Source organism: Thermobia domestica, chromosome 17 (genome assembly GCF_964235325.1).
Source record: "Thermobia domestica chromosome 17, izTheDome1.hap1.1, whole genome shotgun sequence".
Lineage (NCBI taxonomy): Eukaryota > Metazoa > Arthropoda > Insecta > Zygentoma > Lepismatidae > Thermobia > Thermobia domestica.
Window position 1 is genome coordinate 26,564,113 of NC_137470.1, and position 24,610 is coordinate 26,588,722.

Below are 24,610 nucleotides of genomic sequence, written 5' to 3' on the forward strand. Positions count from 1 at the left end.
ACCCAGGTAACTCATGAAGACTGTGGACTGAGTCCAGATACGGAGGGATAGCATGACTAAATTAAAGAGATCAGTTCCATCATTAATTTTATTTATAAAAATAAAGAAAAAAATGAAAATAAAGAATTTTACAGTTCGGAAATTTGTAAATAAATGCTTAAAGTATGACTACATGACATGTATGACCACAACCCATACATTACAAAACTGGGTGCTAGAAGGTTATTACGCTAAGCCGCGATTTATTGAAAATAGTAATTTTGACGATATGTACTTGCAACTTGCATTGGGCAAAAGGGGGAGTGGTAAACTCCGAAGTGGAAACTTGGTCTCGTTTTCAAGTCGCAACTTAATCTCAAGTTCTAACAAGTCTCAAAGTGCTCGTCCCATATCAAGGGAACTTAGAAAAATACTCACATACCTGATCTTATAACGAGTGTCCGGAACAAAGATCCAAGTACACTAGACGAATGCCGGAAGAGAACAACCTGAGCTCGGCTAAGGGCCTCGCTTATAAAGCGACTTCGTACCACGCATTTTTTTGCTAGTTCTGACGTAGCTCGAGAGCTAGCGTCACGAGCCTTGGCGAACTTGGAGAAGTTTTTCACGCGCATGCCCAATAGTGGCCAAGACTTCTAGTTTTTCTATGATTTTCCCCATCACGCCGGAGCGGAAGTATCTATTTTACATTTACTAATACATGTTTATTTCACGTTCAGCTCCAAATACATAATGTGTTTATGTACTAATTGCTAGCGTGATGTTCAATAAATTAACAGCAGCGACCCAGCACTGTGATTTGGGCAAATCAAAGCCAGGGTGATGCCATTATTACATGCGTGTGGGTTGGCATCAATGAGACATCAGATTGCTAATACAATCAATGCCTCGCTTGCCTCCGTTCTCCCTTTCTCTCCTAGACACACAAATAGAAAAGCGCGGGCGTCTCACCCCATAGTTCGAGTCCGGCTTAGGACTTCGACGCTTAACTGTGTAACAGTTATCCGCCGACCTCATTTAAAAAAAATGTCGAAAGTTATTGTTCTAATAAAATATATCCAAGTACATAAAAGGTTACCCAAAGCAAGTTGCAGGAATTTAAAAGGTTAATATGGAACGAAAATGAAATGAAATCTTTGAGTTTTAGGTCCCACGGTTATGCCGGTTAGGCTAAAGGAGACGGTGATTATGAGAGATGAGTGAAATGGTGGAATGAAGAAAGTGGGAGGAAACGGGAGAACCCCGAGAAAACCCACGAGCACGGTGTTTGTCCACCACAAAGTTCACTTGGCGGGGGCTGGGATGGAACCCGGGACCCCAAGCACCAAAGGTGAACGCTCTACCACTGAGCCACCGCGCCCCCTGTTAATATAGAACGAGTCTTACTTAAGTCGCTAAGGAACCTAAAGAATTACCGAGAATCTGGAGATTATGAACGAATGAATTACAAGAGAGAGGAATTGTAAGATTGCATGTCTTTCACCTATAGTACGTTTAAATGCTTACAATGGTTTCATTAACAAAGCAGTAGATTAGAGAACCATGTATAATATTGCTTTCAGTAGAACAGGTAGATAGTATATACGAAACTCTATGATTCGAAATTTGTAAAATGAAATCTTACAATCATGGTATCCTTCTTGCGTATAACTGCAAAGAGGTTTCGTGTGAAATCAAAATAATAGATTTTTTTACTAATACCAGTTTCTCACCTTAGTATTAAGCCTGAATTCAAATCAATTATGTGTGCAACCGCAAGTAAATAAGTTCACAATAAGGTCATAGAAAATTAAGAACTTATTGTGAATAAACTTATTTACTAAGTGCAATCAAAGTTGCTGGCAAATAATGAGTAAAGAATAGTACATAACTGAATTACAGATACATGTATTCAATGTTCTTTGTGTAGGTAGTTACACGTGTTAAATGCGATTGTCTCAGACTAATAACATGAGTCAGCTAAGAAAAAAATAAAATTATGTACACCCAAGAAATAGAGTAAAGCGCTTTAAAGTTGGACGGATCTGTACAAGATTGCAAGAGCAGTTCCATTTGTCTATAGCATAACTCAAATGAGAAAAACATAACGATATAGAATTGTACACTCGACTTTTTTGCCTATTTCTGAAAACTTGTGGGGTTGTGCCTTACATTTAGTGAACAAAATTCATTATGATATGTCATTCAATATACCATTTATAATTAACAAGCATAGGCGATACACTACTTTCTTATAAACAGAAATCAGGTAAATGTTTAATATGTATGGCATATAAGAAAAAAATATACCTTGCAAATTATTTAAGTACAATGCTACATATCCTGTAATAACATTTCTTGTAACACAAGAATCGATCGCATGCTATATGCTTAAAGTGTGTATGTAATATAACATGAATATGGTATTATACATTGCTAATTAACTATTATGATTTTAGTCACGTCCTTTACTGGTGATGTTATCTTGACCAAAAATAAAACTAAGTTGAATAATGAGCAAGTAACGATTAATAAACAATGCTTACTAAGTTTTTCGAGTTCGTCTATATACATTTGATATTAAAGTTAAATCTAATTTTATCTAAAAATATAACTAACATTATTGGCTGTTACTATCTACATTGGTTGCAATAAGTGTAATACATTACAATATTGCTGCATAACTCTGACCTATACCAGTTATCAAGTTATTTTTTTTAATTTATCATTTTGTTTGCTGAAGCGACCTTGATTTGGTTCTCTCATCCTGTGAGATATGCATCACGCTAGACCCATTGACATTTACCTATACTAGCAATATACAGACATTACAAGCTGATTAACGCATTTGAGCGCACCTAGGGATTGAATACAAATAAGTATGGATCTACTTTCTATGAGAGGTTCTGTCGGCAAGAAGGAGACTTAATAGTTGGAGAGCTGGCGCTATGGTTAGTGTGTTAGTCAATGCCCTAATGGCCTACAGTAATAACGGATACAAATTTTAATGGTCAGGGAGGCAGTTACATTAACAATACTAGAGTACATGTTTTTGAAGGGGATTGCACAAGAAAACGCTATAAATTGTCTTCGTAATTAGGGAGGATGTTTGAGGGGTCTATAGGTTAGTATTGTTAGTATTCTTATCCTTATTATTATTAGTATTAGAAATAGTATTTGTATTAGCATTTGTATTTTTTTCTTTTTTTATTCTTTAAATACAAAACGAAGTCGAGAATGATTTCTTTGTAGTTAAAAGGAAATCTACGTCGTAAAGTTACAGGGATCGTGTTCCATCATGTTGGTAGTTCCTGTTCTTTTTATAGGTTATATTTTAAACACAAAAGTTAACCACATCAAAAGCTATGGTTGCGATAGGGGATTTTACTTTTTTTTTAAACAACGGAAGTATATTCTGTTCTCTACTTTTAAATCAAATAACATTGATTGATAACTCAACCATATGCTTCCTCTGTGGCGAAATTTTCTGTTGTAAACTTTAAACACATATTATAATTGTCTTAGTTATACAGAGAATAATTTTACATAGATACTAAATACATGCATATATATATCCTTTTGTTGAACAAAGGTTGTATGCATTTATGAATAATTTTAATGTGCAGTGGATAATTCAATAAAATACTTCCTTCTTCTTTCTCCTTTTTTTAACAAAGGATAAATATGCAGGGCTTACAAAAATTATGGCCTCTACCTTAGTGGAATGAGAGTGTGGAGATACCATTACCATACTCAAATATAGGCTTCTCAATTGTCTTAAACGAGTCTTGTGTTTTTACTTGACCCAATAATAGGGATTTTAAACTATATATCAGGCAACTAAATTCAATGGTTTTGTTACAATATTATCGCGGTTATTACATTGATATTGAGGTATTCCGAGTAGGATTTCATGTTCTCTTGACGTTTGCTGTTCGTTTACCATTACAATCATCATGATTCGCAACGCCGATTAGAAAGAATTTTATTTCCTTTGCTTATGAGAATTACCACTTGTACAAATTTTGTGTTGGGTCTGGTACGAGAAGAGTTTTTCACCTGTAAGAAATGAACTGGTGTTTGAAAAAGGTGAGTCTGTTTGTAGATGGAAGAAATTTTCTTGTCACTGCAGAAGTTCATAAGTTTTTGTGGCACAGAGATGTTCTATATCCGCATGGAGGTTCGGAGTTTAGATAACTGTTGTCCACTAATAAAAATTTGATCGCAAAAAAAATCGATTTCCGTATCGTCCCTCTGAATCAGCCCTGGATGGGGCCGACAAGCTGTGATCTGAACCCTTTGGTATCGCCAGATACTAGGACTGTGGGGGCCTTACTCTAGGCATCACACTGGGATAGCAATGAATGGAAACCTAAAATCAAAGAGACTATTAGACTCCACTATCATTAATCCTTGACAATAACCTTGGTTTGTGCGGAGTACTTGTTTATATGGGATGATCAACGTATCTTTTTCGGGAGGATAGGTGTAATTGTTCATCATTAATGCATAGCATAGGTATTACTTATGTTGTGTGTCGAGGATTAGGACATAGGAGCATGCTAAGAATATGTTAGCATAATTCGCATTTTTTTAATGGGGCTGACCACACATCAGTTTAGGAAAGGTATAGTGATTGATGGAATCTGCGAAGGTTACTAATAAGGAAGCTATCTGGAAGTGAGAATCGAACGGGGAAAATATCTTTATCTAGATGTCCTGAGTGTGCTGTCCACACATCGTCAAAGACTAGGTATAGATATCTGTTTAAATAGCGTGTGTGATCATATTAATATCAGAATGAGATTAAGAATCAATTTTGTACCATGAGCGAACGAAGCCGGAAACCTGGAAATATGTGTATGTGCGCTGACCACACATTACTATTAAGATGCCTCTTGTGTTTGAGCTGTGACTGTGTGTGAAGATAAAGATAATACCACGGTAGGACAAGTTTTTTTACAAGATGATTTATTTACCTAATCTGGTCTGTTTCTTCGTGAGTGGAACAATAATGATGGAGGAAAGTAGACTGTCAAATATAATTTTCATATACTAGAATGATTAGTGGGTGATGAGTCATATGGTGAATAAATCCAAGGTAATTTACAAGATAGGCAATACCTTGCATGTTATTAAAATGTCGGGAATTAGTTGTCTTATTAACATACATCTGCCGTATATTTTGTTTTCAGAATTGGTCAGGTTGAGGGGTAGAGTGTTAAAAGGAAGTTTGGGTTGAGTCCGCTTGGCGGAAGTTAGCTAATTATGCAGCTTGGTATAATGATATGTGGTTTGTAAATTATCAGCTCAGCTTACGTATGTTCGGGGGTGAGGGGAGTAAAGGTGTTTAACAACGCAACTGAGAGAGAATATCTCGTATACTTGTTAAAGACGCCCTTTGCTCTACCAGTTTGCCAAGCACTTCAGTCCAGGGACATCATAACATTGTCAGATAAGTATATTTGTATTTCTTTCTAAAATAGAGAATGGGTGTGGTCGGTCGTTCGGACTGCTATGCATGAGTGCAGAAATTGTGTTGTATACGGTATTTTATACCTTGAGATGTTAACATTATCTACTCTTTTTTTAATTTTACCAAAGACAAAACTTAACGTGTTGATGAAATGTTTTCAAGTAACTTAGTGAAACATAGGACTATCAAGCAGATCTTAGATTCAAAAAGATTTAATTGAATTTCTTTATACCTTTGCAATTATGCCAATTATTTCATGTAGATGGTAGTTCCCGTAGCTTTATTTCAGATAAGATACATTGGAGCATTTCGCTTCCTTTATTTTCAATTATTCTCGACTTTACTATTTTTATTTTTAGTTTGGAATTATCCATATTAGATTATTTTTTTGACCAGGATAGGAACAAAGTTAGGGGGTAGTTCCAGGGTATCTTCAATATTTTTAGCAATTAATTAAATTAAAAATAAAAATGAAACAAAATCTCAGGAAAGCTGATATAAATTTGAAACATGTAGTATCTCGTAACTGGGATTCAATTCTAGTTTACATCTTATTACAACTTGTGTACGTATAATGTTCAAGATAAGACATATCCCACAAGAGGGCATAACAAGCGTTTAAGCAACTCTCAGTTAACGTGCATATTTTCCAAAATTGTATGCCGATTTTCTCTTCTTTTTTTTAAATAGTGTTTCACTAGATCCTTGATGATATGTTATTTCAATTGGTATTAATTTCTTGAATCATGTAACGCCCTCTTCCACCTAGCTTCGCCTAATCGAAACCACATTGAGAGTTTATAAAAAAAACTGTCAATATGGGCTCAGATAACAAAGCCTGGCAGAGAGGGCTTGGGAGAGAGGAGTCGAGCAGTATCGCGTAATCAATTTAGCACGTATCAGCTGGAATTGCAGATCCAATGTTTCTGTTTTCAGAAAGGGAAACACTTCAAAAATAAACTTAATAAACATGTACAACAGTGTTTCAATTTTAAAGATAAAAACTTTATTGCCAATGGAAGGTGGTGTATATGCACTAAATCGTTTGAATAGCGCATATACACTCGGATGAAACGTGCAATATACAACTATCCTAATAATTATTTTTCTGTCGTTTGATTTGATTAAATCTCAAAAATTTCAATTTTAACTTTACTAGCAGATTCAAATCTTTCTTTCAACTTAATTTCAATAGTATTTCAAATAGAATCTACAGTCAATAATTACTATTCTCACCAAAACTTGACTTTAACAGTTACAAAATTCCTATCCACTTTTACGAACATCAACTACTCATTGGTAAATTCTTTCAAAAATGAAAAATATTTCTAAGTATAATTCTGACAATATTTTCAGTTCTTAAATTGTTAACTCATTCAAATAATAGCAGTCAAATTTAATTCTGAATCAAAACCTTACTTTCAAGGCTTATGACAACTTTCGAGAAAAAAAATGTCTATATTTGTCTTTCAAGAAAAAAATATCTAATCACGCTCTCCTTTTGAAACATATATATAAAAAGCTGAAAAAAATTAATTATGGTGAAATACTGGATCCGCAGGTGGTTCAAATCTTATTTCAACGATCACGGTCAAAGTAGAAAGGAATAATCGCCACAATATCTGGGAGGAATTTCACTACTATTGGAAAGCAAAGGCCCGCGAGTTTAATCCCATTGGAGACAAGTTACAGACAACCTCACTATCCACACTTTTAACGAACACAACTACTTTAAGTAAAAATATGAGTAACAAGTCACGAAGTTTCAGTAATGCTCAATGGTTTACCTACTGACTTCTTTCCTCTCGTTGGGTATTCGGAATCTTTGACTAACGGTTGACTACTCACGTACGCAATTCTTTGCTCTGTGCCAGAATTTATGCTATTCAAACTAACGAAGTTTTGACCAGATCAAACATCCGATCACGTTGTTACAGAGATTAATCACAGGACAAATCTTTAGGATTGCCAGAAGATAAAGGATCTAAACTAGCAATCACTTCAGACTCTATTAAGAATTGCCCTACACTACAAGAATTCTCTCTCCTTAATAAATTTCTTTTTTTGAAAAAAGAAATATTTCAGAAAGATTAAGGAGTAATGAAACAGGCACAAAATGCACATTAAATTCACTCACTGATTACAATTGATAGAGCGAAATGAGGGTTCACTTTACAAACACACTTTCCCTCTCTGACTAACTTTCACAAGCACAAAAAACAGCCTATTTCTTTGCCAATTTCTTCCAGAAAAACTGTGAACTTGTTCCACAAATCGTGATACTTTACTTCACTTAACTCACAAAGAGTATATAGCAGTAAAAGCTTTTCCGGCACGGAACTCAGATTTGCCCACGTATACGCACTCAAGAACATGTCTTACTTAACACACAAGCAAGCCGAGAACACGCAACCACAAACAACTCTATCGCCTCTGGATTAACTCTAGGAACTAGATAACGGGTCCTTGAGTCACCGAGCCAGGTAGAATCGGCGAGACAAGCCACGCCCACCGAACAAACACGGGCAAACACCTTTTTTCTTTCTAGTTGTCATAGCCTAGCTTTTCAAAGTCAATTCCTCCTTACATTATTCCCTTCAACTTTTTTTAAAATTCTTTTTTCTTTCTCTTCTTTTTCTAAAAAAAGACTTTTTACAAAGAGAATATAATGGTTTTAAATACTAAAAATTATTAACAATATTAATTTAAATAGAAAATATAACGCTCTATATACAATTTTCCTTCTTGTAACCATCCATTCTTCTTCTCAGATCCAGAAGGATGGTATGTTACATCCGCCTCTCCTGAGAATAAAAAATATACAAAGCTATATTTTGCAGGAAATCTACAAAATAGAAAAACAAACTATCAGTCAACAACATCTTTACAAATATACTAAATTAAATACTTATATACAATTCTTTGAATGCAATTCATTAATCTAAAAATTAACTCAACAAATTACTATTTACAACCTATTTACAAAATTTAGAGATCCCTAAGTGCATTTAGTATTATCAAAAATTTTCTTAATTCCATGGCCATGGCAAATAATTGAAAAGAAATTATCTGATAAGCAATAACAAAGCTATATACAAATATACAAGATCAAATAACAATAATAAAATAACTAACTAATAGTTTTTAATATTCAATATTTCCTTACGAAAAATGAATTAATTTCATCTCTCTTCCATCTCTATTATTAATTCAATACTCTATGTTCTCTATATACTTTCAATTCCGATAATGAATTCTACGGAAAGAATTCAAACTATTTTCTTCATCCGATACTAATACTGTACTTGGGGTCAGGAAACGACGGACTTCAAATGGACCGAGCCACTTGTCCCTAAGAGACTTAGCTATTTTGTCTTTAAGAGATGACTTTACATGGAAGCGAATGAGAATCTTATCTCCTAATCCAAAGGATACTTCCCTTCTCCTCTGAGCCATTAACTTCTTCCTTTTACTCCACGATTTCTCCATATTCTGCATGGCATTTAGCCAGAGCTCTTGGGTTGATTTACCCCCAATATCTGACTCTGTGATGTTCCATCGGTTCTCCAAAGGGGTGTTGGTAGGACGTCCGTAAAATATATCGATTGGAGACATCCTTAAGCCAGAATGCTCACTAATATTTAATGTGTATTGCAAATCGGGAATAAGATTAGACCAAATGTGTTGCTTATCTGAAAAATAAGCTCAAATTGAGGCCTTCAAGGACTTGATGAAACGCTCAGAAATGTTTCCTTCTGGATGATATGGACTAAGCTTTATATGATTTATGCCAAGTCCAAACATAAACTTTCTGAAATGCTCAGAAACAAACACTGAAGCATTGTCAGTAGATTTTGCCTCAGGAAATCCCAACCTACTGAACATATACATTAGCTTTTCGGTGATTGATGCTGAAGTTAAAGTTCTTAACTTCTCCAACACCACAAACCTACTAGCGTTATCTACTCCAATGAGTATATACTTAAAGCCTTTAGAGGTGGGTAAAATTCCTATGATGTCAATCACCCAGTGTGATCATATTCTCTTATTATATTCAGAGATTAGGTGTCCCATTTTCTTTTTATTGTCTTCTTTTGTCAACTGACATCGATGACAGCATCGAACAAACTCCGTTACTTCTTGCTTCATATTTTCCCAAGTGAATCTCTTATATAGCTTCTTCAAAGTTCGATAAATGCCAGAATGGCCGCCAACCAGGTTATCATTATGATAATATTCGATTAGCACATGTCTTAGATTCTTGTAAGGGTTGTTTACCGAGTTCGTCTTTTTCATTAAAATTCTCTTATTCATGATATAGCCTGAAACTGACTCACCCTCTTCGATCTTCTCAATAATATCTCTAAGCTCAGTCTTCTCTCTGCAGCTCATCGATCGGTTCTTTTATCAACGGAAGTCTCCACATATGGGCTAACCTTAGATTCTCGTTAAAGGCAGCTATTCCCATAGGCCCATCTATAATGCGAAATTCAAAGGGATCGTAAACCCTTGTCAATGTGTCTGCTACTAAATTCTCGGAAGGTCTAACGTGCTTTATTTGAAAATTAAAATGACAAAGGGTCTCAACTAATGGTCCGTACTTCATTAATCTCTTTGAATTACTAAGAATCCAACTTAAAGCCTTATTGTCCGTTAGTACGTCGAATTCCTTTACCAAGTAATGCCGGATTCGAGCAATCGTTTTGACTAAGCTAATAAACTCAATTTCATAAATGCTGCGGTCTTTGTCAGCTTCCGACAGTTTCTTCCTGAAGAACGCGACGGGTTGATATTCCCCTTTGCTGTTCTCCTGCTGCAAACACCCAGCAATACTCTTTCCCGAGCCATCCACGTTTACTATAAAACGTTTATTGAGGTCAGGAGTTTTTAACACAACATTCTCCACCAATAAATTCTTCAAACTGTCAAGAATCTTTTGATGTTCTAGATTCCATTCAAATTTTCTATTGACAGACTTGAGTTCACTTAATGGTCCCATGAGTTCTTGCATTTCGGGCGCGAACTTAGAATAACTAAATAACCCGAGAATTTTCATAAGACCTCTACGATTCCTTGGTGGAGGAATATTTTTGATTGCTGATACCCTTTCCGGATCAATCTCCATTTGGTCCCCTGATACTACATAACCTAAGTAATTAATCTTACTATAGAAAAACAAACACTTATCAGGTGAGACCGTTACATTATATTTTCTAAATATATCGAAAACCTTTCTTATTGTTTCTTTATGTTCTTTTACTGTATCTGAAAATATCAATACATCGTCGAAATAAGTTTTTACGCCATCTTTTTCCAAATCTCCTAACAGTTTTTTTTCATAACACGAGTTAATAGGTTACTCCCAGTTTTAATTTCAACTGGCACTCGTGTATAACGATATAAACCCTTTGGTGTAACTATTGTTGTAATGTCTCTCGAGTTATTGTCTAGTTTAATCTGATTGTACGCACGCCGTAAATCAATGCGTGAATACAGCTTCTTCCCTGACAACCCTGTTAGACATTCCTCCAAGTTTGGAGCAGGAAAAGGATCATTAACTATTAAGGAATTAGCCTTAACGTAATTTCCGACAATTTTAAAAGTATTATTTTTGTTCTTAACTAGGAAGCAACTGCTAGCGTAGTTGGAATGATCCACTTCCTCTAATATACCCTGTTCAACCAACTCTCGAATCTGTTCATCAAAAATCTTTCCCTTTCCTTTTGGGATTGGAAATGGATTTTGTTTAAATGGTTTGTCTTCTAATAAATAAATATGACCGGTGAAGTCTTTAATGCATCCAACTCGTTCTGTGATAACATCTGCATAATCTTTATTAATCGAATCTATGAATGAATTAACATCCTGATTGCGATACTTCCAGTTTTCTTCATCTGATTTTTCCCCCTGTGTGTTCGACGGGTTCTTCACCTGTGGAGATCGTTTACATTTGTTTTCTCCCTGGTGAGAATCTTTATTTATATACTTTTTTTCTATTGACAAGTTTATGGAAGTTTTCAGCTTGTTCAATATCCACATCCGCTGCTTAAGGTGAACTGTGATGATGTCCTGTCCGTACCTTCGAAGCAAAATGCATCTCTACATTGATGTTATTAACCTTGGATCTCTGAGTATCGTCCTTATTCACGAGATCTGCATTCTTCATCTTCTTAGTCTTCCTCTTTCTTGACTTCTTTGAAGGAATCTTCTTTTTCAAACAACCTGAAGATTGATCCACCTCGTCACTTCTTCCATCAATTTCATTGTGTTTCTTAATGGCTATCTGCTCTTCCTTTTCTTCTGGCTGAGTTTGAACTAAATCTCTACCATTAACATCAGTCGAGGTCATAGCCATGTCGACACATGTTGTTCTACCAGGTGTTTCCTCTGTATGGGTGGTTGGAAATCTTCCTAGTACTAATTCTTCACCATTTACGCTAGGAGATCTTGATACATCACTAACTGTATTCCCTGGAGTTCCCTTGGTGTTGGAAGTTCTCAAAAGATCACACTCAATCCAATTCTTCATCTCAAGTAATTGTGATGAATTAGGAACTTCAATGGTAAGTAATTGATCTTCTAAATTATTCAGTTCAAGTTCGCATTGAATTCCCGTATCACAATATCCCGAAGAATTGTAATCTGCTCTAATAAAAATCGAAGAAACACTCGGGGAAATCTGATTTATTGATTTCTTTCGCGATGGTCTTATACATTGTCGCTGGTCTTGAGGATATACAGATCTGAATCCACTTTTAAACACGTTCTTCTGAAATGTTAAACGAACTCTCTTTCTTCCTCCGTTCAAAACTAAAATATGATTCTCATAGTCCAAAACAGCAGATGTAGATCTAAGGAAAGGCATTCCTAACAAACACTCACATGGTAGCTGTTCCACAACTCGCAAATTCACAATTTGGAAATATCCGAATAAGTTGACGTTCAACGTAATATCTTCTCCCGTGAAAAAAAGTAATCCCGAAGGGACATTCACTGTTTTTTCTTCCACAGTACGTATATGTTGTTCGGCACCACTGCGACGAACTAACGATCTTGTTACAAGATTAAAACTAGAACCTCCGTCTACACAAACACTAGTTAATATATTATTAATCTTGCCAATAACGAAAGTCGCTACTAATCCGTCCATCTCAGAAGGAATTTTCTGGTTTACTATCTTCCCCATAACTTTTGAACGATCTCTATTGTTATTAAATTTTGAGAATTCTGAAGGCATCGATTCCTCGGAATTTTCATTCATTCGATTCGATTTTACATTATTCTTTGAAATATTGTTATATTTCTGATTATATTCACTGACTTTCGATTCATTATTTGAAAGAACCATTTGATTTTTATTTTTCAATCCCATTGCTCTATTATATTCAATTTGTTCTCGAGTACTCATTATAAATCTTTCGGCTATGTGTAGTAGCTCTAAACGGCTATTAGGAAAGTAACTTCCTAGCACTATTTTCCTTTGGTTTGGGTTCATTCCCATTAATATTATTCTAACTAATTCACATTCTTTCATGTTTAATCCTAGTACATTCATTGAGATAATTACAGATTTCACATATTCATTCATGAGTTCCGATAACTTCTGCTTTCTATAAACTCTGTCACTCACTAATGAATGAACAGTTGTTGGAGTAATAAATCTAGATAGTAAGTTATTCTTAAACACATTCCAATCTAAATGATCATTCAATGCCGAAGTAACTATTCTTAAAACAACCCCATCACATTTTGGAATAAGAACTGATAGTATGATGTTAAATGAATAGCTGCTCTCCATTAGAATTTCTTCAATCTTGAACAATAGTTCAAAAATTTGCAAGCTATCATTACCATTCACGTTCTTAATATTCATAAATCTATTCTCCAAATAAGTTAAAGATCTAGCATGGGTATACTTCAACATTAATTTATGTTAATAATTAGCTTCTGAATGACGATCATCTAAATTTACATGAGATTGCACTCCCCTATCAATGTTTCTAAAATCTAGATTTCTACTACTTGGAACAAAGTTAGAATTACCAGCTTGTATATTATTTATTCCCACTCTAGGAGTCGAACTGAGAATATTCGAAACTCTACTATAGTAATTACCCAACTCTAAGTATGTATTTCGAGATCTAATTTCATGAGAAGAATTTAAATTAGGAGGAGAAGTCCCCATCTCTCTTCTTATAGGTGGTTCATTAAATGTAACCCTATGTTCTGGTCTAGAAATATTCAAGCTCGGAGGATTAGCTATCCTACTAAAACCTTAAGTCCCCGCTGAACTATTTACTAAAAAATTCAAATCGTTCCTATCTGGAGTAGGAAAGAACCTAACGCCTAAATTATTTTGAATCGGCGGCGTTAAACCCATACTCAATGAGCCGAAATTAGAATTTAAACTCGGATGACCAGTTGCATCAATAGTAACAAATTCGGAGTCTGGCATGTCTATGCTGACGTAATCACGTTCGCTTTGAATGTTCTCCATATTACAAAAATAAATAAAGCGAAACAGCACAATATATAAAAAATACTTATAAATAGTCATACTTACATACAGATACTTAATTACTAATACTACTAGGAACAAACTAGAAATTGATACGAAAAAACTTGCAAGAGATTTGAAATTATTCATAAACTACAATAGTTCGATCAATTAATGATCCTCAAATTCAAACAACACAATACGGAGTGGCGATATACTTTTTTCAATATTTGGAAAAATAATCATCGTCAGAATTCATATTCATAAACACTAAATAATTCAAATTCATTCAAAATATATAGGTTAGTTATTATTATTAACACTAAGTAGAATGATAATGTTGGAAGAAAATGAGAAATTTAACATTTATCTAAACAAATTTGTAAGTCTTTCTATATAATCATCCAATGATTGAACATTCCTAATTTTTTACAAAAATGCAAAAAAATGTTTTGGTGGAATCAAAAGTAGGAGGAAAACACTATCTCAATCTTTAATAGGACAAATATTTTTCAAAACTTCAATTCCAAATAAATATTTTAAACTAACATTCCATTTATCAAAGTCCTAGCAATATTACAAACTTTTTGTAGAATGGGAATGTTGGAGGAAAATATTAACTAACAATTTAAAAATGTGAAAACCTACTAACAAATTTAATTTAAAGCAGTCAATATTCCAATACATTCACAATCTTATCCTTAGATTCAATATTAAATTCAAGTGGAATGAGAACGCTGGAGGAATCTTAATAATCAATTAAGTTTTTAACAAGAATACTAATGGTAAAGAAAAATTACCAAAATATAATTTAGGATATTCTACTTCAATAATATTTCCTATTCTTTTTACTTTATAACTATTAGTGGAATGAGAAAGTAAAATATATCCTAAGTATAACACCAACAAAAACTTACTCTCTTATTAGACCCAAAAAAATTTATAAAGATCTAGAGAAGATCTAATTCCTTGAGAATTGTAACGCCCCCTTCCTCCTAGCTTCGCCTAATCGAAACCACATTGAAAGTTTATTAAAAAACAAAAATTAAACAAACTGTCAATATGGGCTCAGATAACAAAGCCTGGCAGAGAGGGCTTGGGAGAGAGGAGTCGAGCAGTATCGCGTAATCAACTTAGCACGTATTAGCTGGAATTGCAGATCCAATATTTCTGTTTTCAGAAAGGGAAACACTTCAAAAATAAACTAAATAAACATGTACAACAGTGTTTCAATTTTAAAGATAACAACTTTATTGCCAATGGAAGGTGGTGTATATGCACTAAATCGTTTGAATAGCGCATATACACTCGGATGAAACGTGCAATATACAACTATCCTAATAATTATTTTTCTGTCGTTTGATTTGATTAAATCTCAAAAATTTCAATTTTAACTTTACTAGCAGATTCAAATCTTTCTTAAAACTTAATTTCAATAGTATTTCAAATAGAATCTACAGTCAATAATTACTATTCTCACCAAAACTTGACTTTAACAGTTACAAAATTCCTATCCACTTTTACGAACATCAACTACTCATTGGTAAATTCTTTCAAAAATGAAAAATATTTCTAAGTATAATTCTGAAAATGTTTTCAGTTCTTAAATTGTTAACTCATTCAAATAATAGCAGTCAAATTTAATTCTGAATCAAAACCTTACTTTCAAGGCTTATGACAACTTTCGAGAAAAAATATGTCTATATTTGTCTTTCGAGAAAAAAATATCTAATCACGCTCTCCTTTTGAAACATATATCTAAAAAGCTGAAAAAGAAAAAATTAATTATGGTGAAACACTGGATCCGCAGATGGTTCAAATCTTATTTCAACGATCACGGTCAAAGTAGAAAGAAATAATCGCCACAATATCTGGGAGGAATTTCACTACTATTGGAAAGCAAAGGCCCGCGAGTTTAATCCCATTGGAGACAAGTTACAGACAACCTCACTATCCACACTTTTAACGAACACAACTACTTTAAGTAAAAATGAGAGTAACAACTCACCAAGTTTCAGTAATACTCAATGGTTTACCTACTGACTTCTTTCCTCTCGTTGGGTATTCGGCCTCTTTGACTAACGGTTGACTACTCACGTACGCAATTCTTTGCTCTGTGCCAGAATTTATGCTATTCAAACTAACGAAGTTCTGACCAGATCAAACATCCGATCACGTTGTTACAGAGATTAATCACAGGACAAATCTTTAGGATTGCCAGAAGATAAAGGATCTAAACTAGCAATCACTTCAGACTCTATTAAGAATTGCCCTACACTACAAGAATTCTCTCTCCTTAATAAATTTCTTTTTTTGAAAAAAGAAATATTTCAGAAAGATTAAGGAGTAATGAAACAGGCACAAAATGCACATTAAATTCACTCACTGATTACAATTGATAGAGCGAAATGAGGGTTCACTTTACAAACACACTTTCCCTCTCTAACTCTGTAACTTTCACACGCACAAAAAACAGCCTATTTCTTTGCCAATTTCTTCCAGAAAAACTGTGAACTTGTTCCACAAATCGTGATACTTTACTTCACTTAACTCACAAAGAGTATATAGCAGTAAAAGCTTTTCCGGCACGGAACTCAGATTTGCCCACGTATACGCACTCAAGAACATGTCCTACTTAACACAGAAGCAAGCCGAGAACACGCAACCACAAACAACTCCATCGCCTCTGGATTAACTCAAGGAACTAGATAACGGGTCCTTGAGTCACCGAGCCAGGTAGAATCGGCGAGACAAGCCACGCCCACCGTACAAACACGCGCAAACACCTTTTTTCTCTCTAGTTGTCATAGCCTAGCTTTTCAAAGTCAATTCCTCCTTACATTATTCCCTTCAACTTTTTTTAAAATTCTTTTTTCTTTCTCTTCTTTTTCTAAAAAAAGACTTTTTACAAAGAGAATATTATGGTTTTAAATACTAAAAATTATTAACAATATTAGTTTAAATAGAAAATATAACGCTCTATATACAATTTTCCTTCTTGTAACCATCCATTCTTCTTCTTCTCAGATCCAGAAGGATGGTATGTTACAATCAATATTATAGGAATTTTTGAGCTTTGGTGCAACACTGTAAAGTTAAGCTTGATCGGTAGTCACCTTTAGGGTAAAACTTTCTCACTAGATGGCAGAGCTCATTGCGATACATGCGATGTTGCCACATGAATTACGGATAGAAAAGTGTTTAGACACGGTCGCATTTTATACATGATTTACAACAGAGAGAAATGAGAGCCTTTATTTCCATTTTACTCAATACTGCCTGCTTTAAAATATGAATTAATTATATTCTTTGATCAAAAGTGATTTTTAACTTATGAAACGTTATGTGGATCTCTCAAACTACATATCTTTACAGTGCAGATTAAGAATGCCTATACTAATGCAAAATCATTACATAAATTTCATCTTTTGGACAAAACAGACTCTTATTACGCTCAAAAATGGTGTTCTATACGCCTAGTTGTAATCATTGGTGTAAAACTTATCTCTACTTTAGAGATTTAATATATCATGGCTAAAATCCCCTTGCATTTTGGTCAAAGAGCAACTCAATTTGCATTTAGGGGGAAATCATATAATTTATATGGTAATAGTTTATCTGAAAACGGCAGTTAAACGTTATACTTTTATTTATAATTAGATGCCTCTACGGTGCCTCTAGGTAGATAGGACAAAACATATTCTTAGTAGGTTCAAAAATGTTATTTTATAGGCGAAGTTGCAATCCTTGGAGCAGCTTTACTTTAGGGGCTTAAATATCATGGCTAACATTCCAGCGTTTTTTGGGCAAAATTCGACTCAAACCGCGTTTAGTGGTAACGAAAACTACTTGCATGGTAAAATTTTCTTTGCAAATTACAAAGATATACGTTTATCTATAACTAGATGTCTCAAAGGTGCAAATTAAGAATAAGTATCCAAATACAAAACCATTAAACAAATCCGATCATTTCAACAAAACTTACTCAGTTCCTTCAAGCGTGGTATTTTGTAAGTTGTGTTCCCCAGTGCATATATTTTGTAAGTTGAATGTCTTAGTGTAACTTTACTTTAGACGGCATAATCATCAGGCCCGTATCCAGGGGGGTCTAGGCGGGCCGGTCCTCCCTAAAAATTTCACCGTAGGCTTGCAAATGAACTATAATATTGTTGGATCGAGCCCCCTCTAACTTCAGCCGAGCCCCCCTACAATTTTGGAGTGGCTACCGGGATGATATTCATTATGGCTAAAATTCCAGCGTTTTCTGGACCAAGCATGGCTACGTTAAATGAAAACTATCACCAACTTTTACTAGGTTCCTTACTTACATAAAGATTTGTTCTACAATCAAGGTGGAATAAGGAAACTGAGATAGGGCTTTATGCAGAGTCGTTTTGACGTATGATTAGCATCATACTAAAGACCTGACTACTGCAGGAAACACATGTTAGTCGAACCCTTTAGTAATCACGCGTCAGAATGACTCTGCATAAATTCTCGCAGCGAGTAAAACTACGCGATTAGCACGGGTGTTAGGGTGCCGAAGGCGCTATTTGAAATTTTCTAGTTTAATATTCCACGATTATGGTCTGAATCTAAAAGAAGCAGTGATGATGATTATCGAAATGGTGGACTGAAGGAAGTGGGGAAAAATCCGAGAAAAAACACGCACACTATGAATCCTACAGAAAGTCTTCCTGGCGAAAAATGGGATCGAACCAGCGATCTCGTACGCCAGAGGTGTTCTACCGACCAAGCTATTTACAGCTAATTTTATTAAAATCTACTAGTATATTTAACCTACTTCATTTCTCCATGTGTTTTGCAAGTATTTGCTTTTGAACCTTGATTGATGTACTCCATATATAACACGTTCTTCAACAATAATAAGCTCAAGTATGAATTATGTGATTCTTGTTTATAGTGGCATATATTCAAAACAATTTCACACTATCTTTTAGTAGTGGTTCATACTTGATACTATGCACACCTGAAGATAATAACAGTTCCGAATAAGAACACTTTTATCCAGAAACACCTGCAGCATTTTCCCAAGGCCGGGGAAGGGGCAAAAGCCCGACATACATTGATGCGCATAACGAATGATGCAAAACAGTTATTATTCAGGCATATTGTATATCTTTGTGGACTACATTAAATAGGTGTATGTTAAATATTCTAGTAGGTGTAACCAAATATAATGTTCCTTCATGTGTGTTTCTGGGTAAAAGCGTTTTGAAACAACCAAACACCTGGGTAAAAGCGTTTTGAAACAACCAAACACCTTTCGAAAACGCAGGGTAAAGCGATTGTCCCCTTGCCTCCACTGCGTACGCTCATAGTCTGATCGTTGACAGAGCGTACGGGTCTATTTTTTTACTCAATGGTGTCATTTACCTAGTTCGTCCGAACCGGTTATTAAAATTTCTCAGGTTCTTGGAACCGGTTGTTAAAATCGTACCTCCACTTCCATATCCGGTACTTACGGAAACAACAATTTTCTAGTGTTACGAGGTGTCAAAAAACCTTTAAAATTTAAAAAAGGAAAATATTGAGAGAGCATGGAACAATTGAATTTCATTTTTCTACATAATCCACTCTACGCTTAATATAAGTTTCCCATTAGTTCCAAAGTGTCCCAATGCCTCTAAAGATCTTTTTTTTTTGATTGGATACGCAATCAGTCATACACCATTCGTTGCACCTCTTCATCAGATTGCAACTTCTTTATCTTTAGTACCTCTTTCACCACTGAGGCGAGATTCGGTACGAAAGGAGGATGAAATGAAGATTTTCAATGATCGCAGCCATTGCACAGGCAGTAGTATGAGGCCGAGTATTGTTGTGTTATAGAGGAAATTTGTTTTCAGAAGTCCGTATTACGTCGTATAGTAAGTTTAGGACCTTTTTGGAGATCGGAATACAATATATTATTGACTATGCATTCCCTATGCTGTAACGCTCCAAAATGTCACCCTTTTGGTCCCAGAAGAAAGTACTAACTTCCCTGTAGATGGTTGTGTCCGGTAATGGATACTGCCATTGCATGCTCGCTTTCTTACTTCCGGAATGTAGTAGTGCACCCATGTTTCATACCCAGTAACGAATCTCTTCTGAAAGTCACTACCTTCTCGTTTACGGCGTAGCAAAATCTCGTGATACATCAACACATCGCTGCTTCAGTTCGTCTATCAACTAGCGTGATACCATCCTGGCACACACATTCCGAAATCTGAGTACAGCGTGGATAATGTTACAGATTGAACAGTGACTTATGCCAATGATTGTAGCTACTTCATCCAGTCATTCTGCATTGCCCCTTATCACACTTTCAATTTACGTAGAGCAAAACGGTAAGCGATAACAAGAAATTATTTGTTGATATAGATTCAACGTCCCAAGCATGGGTTCCATCTCCGCTTCTTATTCTTATGTTGAAACCGCAAGCGGTAAACGTATCACTTACAAATCGGAATTCACGGACAATATTCGTCAGAATATTGGATCAATAAGAGCTAGACATAAATCACTCACTTCTGGTGGGTCAGGTTTTTGGCTGGATCCCAGTTCGCGCCAAGTGAACTTTGTGGTGAAGAAACCATGAGTGGAGTTTCTCCAGGGTCCCTCCCTTTCTTTCATTCAACCATTTCATTCGTTGTCATCATCACCTCACCTTCTATCTTTCCTTCGAAGCACAATGATAGGACGTTACAGAAAAAAATATTCATGTCTCTCGGTTATGTCATATAGGTTAAACGAGACGGTGATGATAAGAATGAATTAAATGGTAGAATGAGAAAGTAGGAGCACGAAGAGAAACTCTGAGAAAATCCACATACACACATGGTGTGTGTCCACCAAAAAGCTCACCTGGCCAAGCTGGGATCGAACCAGTCACCCCGCCCAGAGACCAGTACAAGATGTCAATGCTCTACCACGGGGTCACTGCAGCTCCGGAGTAGAGAAAAGATTTCTACATGAGTGGTTGCGTTTCTCAAGTGAAGTTATAGGGTCTGAATACTTTCTTTTCATTATAGAAAAAAATCAAGCTTTATGGTTTTATGAATGTTTAAGTACTAACTAGAAAAGGTCGCGGGATATTACTCTGACTTCGTTTCGATATTATGCTCAGTTGACGCCTTTTTACATATGAAACAATTAGGCAACCGGAGAAATCCTCGATCGCAAGCGTATTCGAATTATGAGCGTTAAAAGTTCAAAATGGAACAGATTTTGCAGAAAGTTTGAAGAACCATTTCTTGAGATAGACGCTTCAGTTTTGATATCAGGGAGTTCTCCTGGATACCCAATACAGTAGTAAGTTCAAAACGTATGCATTTTGCAAGATAATGGCAATTATTTGGAATGGTTTGAAGGGTAATGGCGTCTTACACCATGTAAATTGCCTCCCATTTGACATACTAGGCCAACCAGTGGTAAAAGTGGGTCTGAAAGGATGGGAGGACGGTAGGTAGCGGCATGACGCCACGCCGTTCCCCTGCCTATCTATATCCATTATAGTTTTTTTTTCAGAACTGGGGGATGCCTTAACTTTTTTTCGAGGTGGGGTACGGCGTCCGCGCATTCTCCTTCACTTTTAACCCTGGGGCCAATAGGCTAATAAAATGTATTTGATACCTCTATTCGACTACATTGTTATTCAAATATCACTATCCTGTGTGGCCACCTTCAAATTGAACAATCACATTTGTCTTGGGAACGGTTTGCCAGGCGTGCAAAATTCAATGAAGAACGACGTGATATTCATAATTAAACTTGTGATGATCTATATTGTGGTTCTTCCCAGGCCCGTATTCCTGAGGATCTAGGGGGCCGGGCTCCCCCTAAATTTTTACTGCTCCCCTAAAATTTTCACGATAAGCTTGCAAATGAACAATAATATGGTGATGAACTATAATATGGTTGGATCTGCCCCCCTAACTTCTACCGCTCCTCCGCATTTTTGGACTGACTACTGGCCTGGTTCTTCCCCTTCTGTAGCTAGGTCCAAACAGCTCGAGCAGCGCCAGACAGGCTTGCACTGTCGCGGTACTCCGAATCCTGTCGGCCTATGCTTATGCATCGCAGAATACGGTGTTCTAATACATCATCGCTAGCCATGTGCTTAGTTTTCAGCAATTAGAATGTCAATATTATGGGGAAATATTGGTCAAACTCCAGGAAATATTTTAAGATATTCAATGAGAAAATAGACCAAAAAATTTAAAGAAGAAAAAAATGGTTAACGGGAATGTACGCTCAAAGTTGTGAACTAGGTGACTTTTATTCTCGAGAAAACCGCTGTTTCAATACATCATCTCTAGCCGATTGTTTGTTTTTTGGTCACATTTCTCGCGAAATACGTAAAATATTGTCTGAAGTTTGGCCACTATTTTCAAACAATCGCCATTGAATTTTTTTTTTTTTTTTAAAATGGCTAGCGATGAAATATTGAAACACCGTCTTCCACAATGGATACCATCGTGTCCATGGGTTTTCTCGGGGTAGTCCTGTTTCCTCCCTTCTTTTCATTCCATCAATTCTTCCATCATCATTCACTTACCTTAATCATCGGCTTCCTTAGCCTAAAGGGTATAATCATCGGATGTTAAACTGAAATATTTTATTTTTTCCACAATGCACAGAGGCCGACTGGGTTGAGTGTCGCGTTGAAGTTAGTCCCGCGGAAAAGCTTTTCGGAGACACATGTCATTGTTTAATGTTTAGATGGCCACACAGAAAGTGACATTTGAATGACAATACAGTTGGTTTCAAATAAATATTATTAGCCCATTTATCCGGTGTGACAAATAGGGTGCAATTTGCAAGTTGTAAGACGCCATTACCCTTCATCCCTTCCCCAATAAGTTCCCTTATCTTGCAAAATGCGTACGTTTTGACCTCACCATTCCGTCGAGTATCCAAGAAAACCCCTCAGTACCAAAAATGAAGCGTGTATCTCAAAAAAATGGTTTCTTCAAACTTCTTTCAAAATCTGTTCAATTTTGAAATTTTAACGTCCATAATTCGAACAAGCTTGCGACCGACGATTTCTCCGGTTGCCTAATATGTAAAAAGGAGTCGACTGAGCATAGTATCAAAATGAAGTCAGAATAACATCCCACGACTTCCCTAGTAAGTGGAATTAATTACTATTTTCCACTAACGGGTATGTATAAAAGCTCAAAAACATATATAAATTATTTTCAAGAAGATATAATATTTTACCTAAGCAAAATGAGTTTTAGAAAAAAGAAAGAAAAGAAAATAAGAAAATGAAATAACATATATTACATATTTAACGTTCAAAATGATCGTCAAAATAAACTATCTTCGCATTACACGTGTGTATAATATTTACGTGGAAACAAACAGTTAAAAATTGAAAAGCGCCTAGCTGTTTCTTCGAATTATTTTCCCTTTTTCTTCGCTTCCCTTGGCTCATCGATCTTTTACTTTGAGTTGGATTTTTCTTTTTTGTGTATGATTCCTTCCGTTTCCCCATTTTCCACTTTTATTGTTTGTAATAGTTTTGTCACAATTCACAGGTTCCGCCTCTGGACTTCGAACGATAACAAGGAATTGCCCTACTACTGTGATTGCAACAGTACACATGTAAGTTTGGCAACGAAGCATTATGGCGTCCTGCGTAAGCATGAGATTCAGCTGCTAAAACTATTTCCGTAAACGCACAATATTATTTGGATAAAATTTAAAACATAACACGAAAAACGGTAATATAATATTCATGTTCCATAATGAGACAACTACTTGTAAAATAATGTATGCTTGTAAGTAAAAATTTCGTAAAACTGAGCACAGGAGTATCAAAATCTAACATCAAGCGCCATCTTACGTACTCATCTTAAAGCTGATCAAGTTTTCCTCTTATATTTTACTTTTTTAGCTAACAGAATACGTAAGCACAGAAAATAGTATCTCAAGTTGTAGTTGACGCATAACTCTATTTTATAGTGTAATACTTATAATATGTTTCATTTCTTTACGCATTGGTTAAGGCAATAAACTAATGCTTATACTGACTTCCGGGTAGTGATCCACCTTAATTATTGGCAAATTAGGCTCTCAGACGAGGAGGCAGTCTTCTCTTGTGCACATTATGATTTGTTCATTATATCTGTATACTTTTGTAGGTAGCTTAGTAAGAATAACAAAGAAAAAGTGACAAATTTCTTTTAGAAGTAAAATTGATAATTAAATGAGAAAAATTAATAACTTTTAACAAAAAATAAAAAGGAAAATGAATACTCAGTTATCTCCAATGCAAGTTCATTCACTTCTCTCACCTGGGCAGGCGTCTGCTGAAAGGCTTCTAGAATGAAACCTCTGGAACGAAAAATTCTCACACACAAAATATTATTATAGATTGAACCCGGGAGATCGAGTGTGTTTGTAGTGTCTCGAGATTCTAGTTCCGAGTGTGTTTGCTTATTTATTTTGAAAATGAGTTGTAACCGAGAGTTTCGTGTGATGGAAACATTAGTACTATTTTCTATCACTCATTCATTAATTTTCTTATATCCTTTTCCTGTCTTAGATATTATTTAGACTTTTTTTTATCCATCAATAACCGTTTGCTGCAATATACCGGAGCTGACCACTTAGATATGTTTATGTTTGTTAATTTAGAGGTAATT

The 24,610-nt window shown here is 35.4% G+C and overlaps 1 protein-coding gene across 4 annotated transcripts in view; it reads right to left on the minus strand.

Annotated features, from left to right (window-relative positions):
• The window catches only part of LOC145674561 (uncharacterized), a 260,984-nt gene that overhangs the window by 66,342 nt on the left and 170,032 nt on the right, over nucleotides 1-24,610 (minus strand). The window contains exon 7 of one of the 4 annotated variants that reach the window (XM_081744740.1): nucleotides 6,016-8,259. The exons of 1 other annotated variant lie outside the window; for it this stretch is intronic. The gene's annotated coding sequence lies outside the window, so the exon portion shown is untranslated. Of the gene's footprint in view, nucleotides 1-6,015; nucleotides 8,260-24,610 lie in introns of those variants that run through there. 2 more of the 4 variants (XM_081744742.1, XR_014128978.1) reach the window with 2 other exon arrangements.